The following is a 6027-nucleotide window of genomic DNA, read 5'->3' as shown; positions in this document are numbered from 1 at the left end:
CCATCTACCTGGGAAATTAATTACCAATGAGAGCTCAGCCAGAGCCACAGTCTGGCACATCCCTAACTTCTGTTGAAAATGGATATATTCCAGAACTCCAAGATCTATGCCAAGAGACTGAACTGAACCCAGGAAGCTGTGTACCCAAGTCTGTCTTTTTTTCTGTTGTACATAGGACTCTTTACCGACTCAGTCAAGCAAGCTGGGTTTGTTTCTTAGGAACTCCGTACACCTCACTGTTCTTTCTTGGTTACCCTGACACCAGAGCTTTTAAACTCAGGAGCAAGCAACCTCATTGGACTGTCCTAAGTCTAGAGAAAACTTGTTAGACCAGCTTGTTAGATTTTGGTTGTATTTGTTTGTAGTGCTTGCTTAAACTAACTGATTTCCTGTTTCTGATTCTGAATTCTTCCATATATAGCTTCCCTACAAGTGGGATTAATTTGTTCTTGATGAAGAACATTGAGAAGTAACCTATCAGTTCAGCATCTGTACAGCCTGACCAGCTTTGTGCCCGATTAAAGGGTTCTAATGATGACCAGGTCCCAAACCAGTATATGAAGAACATGCCTATTGCTGTGTCTGCCCTTTTAAAGGTAAAATACTGACTTGGAAGTTTACTTCTCTCAGGATTTCCTTCTTCAGAGAATTCTGAGTCTCAAAATGGATGGGCACATCTCCTTGGCTCTATCTGCCCACAGCTTGGAAGACAGCTTGCTGAGGTGAATGGAGTCAGAGAAGACAAGCAGCTGAGCAGACAGGAAGCCTCATGCTGGGGTGAAGATGGAGATTTTAAGACCAGATGCCCTTGGATTTTCAGATCCAAGAAACACAGAGCTTATGCTGTGAACAGCATAGGCAAAAACATCTTTGAAATATCCCCCGATAAAAATGAAGCCAGAGGTAGTCATTAACCAGAGAGCTATGGGAGCCATTCTAACTATCCTTCTCCACTGAGAAGCCACTGCTTTCCCATCTAGGAAGTTGATCAGAAGCAAGGAAGTCACCTTAGCATGGCAGATTGCTACAGCCCCACCAATGGTCAACCAACATACATGCTCTTGTGGCACCTGGGTACAGCAGATTGGTGGACTTGGAATGATCAGACTGGTACACCAAGAACTCAGCTTCAAACACCTTCCTCCAGGAGGCAGGGTAGCTGAAGAAAGACAACTGCCATAAGGCATTTTCATGGAGCTGGGTTAGTTGGCAGATTGGCTCCTGTTCAAGACCATGGCACCTGGAGGAACAGATACTATGGACTCTGCTGAAGAATATCTTACTAACAGACCAGAATCTTCCATCAAGATACCTGACTTGGTGATGAAGCAGTCAGGGTAGCCTGGAGCTACAGCTTCCTGAACTAGGGCCTCCCTCAACTCTGTATATTGGATCCTGGCAAAAGGAAGCAAAGGCTCAAATTGTCAGTATTTCAGCAGGAAGTGAACCAGGGGTTGCCACTCTCCCAAGAGCCACCTGGGAATACTGATGTTTCATCCTCAGCCAGCTCCTTCAACCTCAGCTTTGGCCCACTTATTCAGCCACAGTCAGTAAGAAGCCCTGGTGTGGCTCAGTCATCCAATAGGCCATCCTGTGGATGTACTTGCTCTCTTGCAGGATCTGGAAGATAATTTCTTGACCTCAGTTCTTCCAGGTGACAATCATAGAATCCCTGTTGCTATTCTGCCAACATATGTAGTGTTAGAAGATGCCCACCATTTCTCACAGCCCTTGGCTGCTGGCTGCTTCCTTAGTGTGTACCACTCTCTGCCAAACCAATCCTTGTAGCACTGGGGTTGAAGGTGTGGAAAGAATTGTGGACCACAGGACACAATGCACTGGGACTGGGCTGCAGAACAACAGGAGCAGAACTTGCTTTGTTACTACTCCTTTACCCTTCTTGGAGCAACAACCTTAGCCTCCAGAGCTAAGAGAAGCAGTGGAATCCCAGAAGAATGTGGAAGCCAAGAAGCAAGAAGGATCTTCATGGGATGAGGATCCTTCTGGCAGGCCAGCAAGTCCAGAATTTGCATCCAGCACCCATAACTTATTCCAGACTAAGCAGTCACATTAGTTAATTGAGCTATTTTCACCATTTGTAGTTACAGTCTTATCTTCAGAGTCTCTGGAGTCTGTTCATCCAGGCCCTGATCCTAGGCACCACCCAGACCTCTATAAGGCTGGGCTGAGCCACTTTGCAGAGCGTTTTAGTTTCTATACTAAGATGCCTGTGGAGAAGAAGGCTCTCCAGATGTAGAAGTGGTATGTGAGTGGGTAGAGGTTCCATTCCAGAAAACTGGTTGATTGAAATCTGGTCAATCTGCTCTATTCCAACCATATTTACAACCTAGACAAGCACTTCCAGCACCTTTGCAATGACCTGGAGGTATTTGCTGCTCATACTGGCCATTAGACTCTGCACCCAGAGGTACTGGAGCTGCTGATGTGAGAGCAGGTACTAGTCAGTGATCAAGATTCACTGTGTGTGTTTGTGGAGCACTACTTGCCCTTGCAGTACCAGAATCTACTCATCCCCACTGCATTTAGTGTAATTGTGTCTTCCCTGCCCAGAAGTTACCAGACTTTAACTTACCCTCTCCCTACTTTGAACTCCTTGGACCCACATATTCTAGCACCAACAAAGTCTCACAAAGTGGGAAGAGGGAAGGAAAAAAAAAACAAGAAAATGATGTCTGAGAACAGTGCCAACCATTTTGTTACAGCTTAGCCATTCTGTAGAAATGTATTATTGTTGATGGTGCTTGTGGAAGAGCATGTGTCTGAATGCCAGAACTCAACATCATCCATGGACCAGCAATCATCTCTAATGTTTTCTCTCCTATTTTGAGACAGGCTGTCACCAAATTGTACAGTTTCCTGATTCAGCAAGGCTAGCCAACTAGCTCCAAGGGATCCTTCAGTGTCTGTCTTCTTAGTGCCTAAGTGTAGGTGCATATGACTATGCCTGGCTTTTTACATGGATACTGGGAATCCGACCTCAGGTCCTCATACTTGAGCAGTGAGCACTTTAGTCACTGAGACATTTCCTCTATATTTATCATTTCTGTCTTGAACACTTCTGGTTTCTAGATGAGGCTGATTGAGTCATGCTGGTAGAAAATGCCATTTGCTTGGGGGAGCTATTGCTATTATTGCTTGCTTAATGCTAAGAACCACAGTTCTCACTTGTGCAGAGTCATAAGGGTTATGTACTTCTGCTGTCCATCTCAACTTGGAAGGGGCTAAAGGATACCTTGAATCAAAACAATGAACAAGCAAGGGTCAGTTACTTCTCAGTGGCTGCCTGTCAGGGTGGCTTTCTGTCCCTGGGAAAAGGACAGAACAAATTAAAAAGGAGCTCAGAATATGCCTCTGAGTAGCATCTTGCAAACGATGTCTGGTGATATGTTCCAGAACATCCTCTATCAGATGTGGACTAATTAAAGTATCAGTCTTATTTCTCATCAAATAAAGGAAAAAACTTCCATATTCATGATTTGCCACAACAATGCTAGACAGTAAACCATTTTAAGATTTAGGAGTCTAAATTCACAGCACAGCAATCTGTCCTGTGTGCAAATGGATATTTCTTTAGATTCCAGCCAGGCTTCATCTATGATTGGGTTTACAGATGACAACTTTAGTGGGGTGGCTATGTTGATCTACTCACTATGTGACTCTCACCTGCCTGGAGCAACCTGGCTCAGGTTTGCTCTCATGGCACACGAAGAGAAACAAGGGAGGAAAATCAAAAAGGCAATCAAATGCCAAGCACAATTCAGAAAATATACTTAACTTAACTTCCTCTTGCATTACATTTGTTACTTTTTTTCATAGTTGAAACAAGTGATGTGGCCAAACTAAGAGTCAGTGTGTAAGAGCGCTCTCAAAGCCAGGATACAGGGCTGATTCATCACCAATGTAGACACTCTAAGGCATCCGAAATGATTTTGATTGACCTATGCTGTCCCTATCCTCTTGGCAGTTTTGGGATATTGACCACACTCAGTTATACCACTGAGCAATCATGTGTCTGCCGAGTTGAACATGGAGAAGCTGGCTTCCTGAAAGAGGCCCAAGTTTTTGCCCCCTGTTCCTATTCTGGAACACTGATCTGATTCTAGTTGCTCCTGAATCGTAAAGTTGCCAGTGAGCCATGGGACAGAGACACTGTGTGGTCAGGTTTATATCCAGAGTCTGCTCTTTCCCAGTGCAACCTTCTCCAATTACCCTCACCTGAGAAGATGAATGTCCACAGAAGCCCAGAGATCAAGGAGAAAGAGTAAGAGTCTAAAGTTCTGGGGACTTCTGCCTTTCAACTTCCAGTTTCCAGAGAGGGAGCTGCACGCTCTGCCACTCATTGGCAATGTTCTTCATTAGCGAGCTACAACATTTCAGATCCTGAGTTTATGCCTCTTTGAGTGGGATGCATTTATTTTAACCCAAATAAAATATAAAAGCAAAGGTAGACTAAAGCATCTAGGTCCACATGATTAACATACCAAGTTGGTTATGTAATCTGGAGCCCAAGTTCAAGTGTCCTGACTCCCACTTCTGAGTAGGAAGTGTATGAGATTACTTATTATAACAATGGGCAATGTTATTTTTCATCCAGTAATGACATGGGGGGATAGTGAAGTCTTTTGAATTTTGGAAATGTTTAAACAAAAGACAAGCAATTGTCTCAGGAAAGGACTGAACCAAATTGCATTATGTCCCTTCTGATTCTGAGATTCAGAAATACTGGAATCCAATCGTTCAGTTTAAAGACATACTGACCCGGAGATGTTAAATAAATTACCCACACCATGTTGGTCTCAGGGTTTAGGCACAGAACTGGGTCTTCCATCCCCTGTGTCCTTCCTCTGAATATTTTGTCATAAGGGTTTCTTACTTAGTGGATAATGTTCTGTTTTCAATGCTTTGTAGATAGACTGATCACAGGATTTGAATCTAAATGCTGCCAGGCAGGAGAAATGTTCCCAGGCTGCTTCTCTCCACTTGCTGCTCTCATCTCATTAATGTTGATCTAGGGGTCATAAAACCATTTTTTAATGTTTGCCATGAAGTCATGCAGAATCATTAAAACTTGGTTTTTGGACTACTTCAAGCAACTGATTGTCTTCCCTTAGTATTTTCTCATGGGTTTGGAAGAGACACCAAGAGAAAAGTGATTTACACAGGATAAAACATGCTTCATTTCTTTCTCAGATAATGGATTTCCCCTCTCCAGTGGTCCCCTTTAGACTCTTCAGATCACAACTACTAAGTGTTCCCACCAAACAATTCAAGAGGAAAATAGAATCAATTCATACATGTGGAAGGCTGGGATACCACCCAGAAATTCTCCAATTCTTGTGAACTTTTCAAGTCTTTGTTCTAAGAGTAAATGGGGATTTCACAACCGATGTGTGCTAATAGTTGCTTAAAGAAATCATAGTTAAAACTATAATACATTAGCTACAGGAAGACTTGCAGTGCCTACCCCACAGGGGCTTCTGCCTTAGCAATTCTGCTACCCATTCACTTAGCATTCAAATACATATTCATGATTAAAGAAGCATAATGCTGGGTATCAAAAAGGGCTAGTGCTGATTTTTTCAAGTCTATTCCCGGAAACCATGAAAACACTATAGGATGTAGCCAATATCTCCTGACGCTTAATATCCTCAAAGATACTGAAATTGCATTCTGTGCCATTACAGAATAATGTGTTCCTCAATATGCACATTCTATATAATATCTTTAGGCTATTAAGATCTCACATTTATTGTGTTTCATGCACAATCTCAGCTCATCCTTACAAAGTTATAAATATTGTCATCAACTGCATTTTTAAAGGACGGCATGGAACTACAGAAAAGATAATTCTGTTGCCCAAAACTCATAGCAAATATGAGGTGGTGTGGAGGCCAAGGTAGGAGCTGCCCAAGGTCGTATAACAAATAGGGGGTGTTGCTGGGACAAGACCTTGTAGCAGAGCATGAGTTCTGGCTCCTCTCTGTGAGTTCCTTCCTATTCTGAGCA

At 43.0% G+C, this 6027-nt stretch overlaps 1 pseudogene; it reads left to right on the top strand.

Annotated features, from left to right (window-relative positions):
• Positions 1 to 321: 321 nt before the first annotated feature.
• On the top strand, positions 322 to 5329 carry LOC143438837 (centromere protein T pseudogene; annotated as a pseudogene).
• Positions 5330 to 6027: the final 698 nt, after the last annotated feature.

The sequence above is a fragment of the Arvicanthis niloticus genome, chromosome 1 (genome assembly GCF_011762505.2).
Source record: "Arvicanthis niloticus isolate mArvNil1 chromosome 1, mArvNil1.pat.X, whole genome shotgun sequence".
In the NCBI taxonomy this organism is placed as follows: Eukaryota; Metazoa; Chordata; class Mammalia; order Rodentia; family Muridae; genus Arvicanthis; species Arvicanthis niloticus.
Note: the sequence above shows the minus strand (reverse complement) of the source record. Positions and strands in the feature narration are given on the sequence as shown.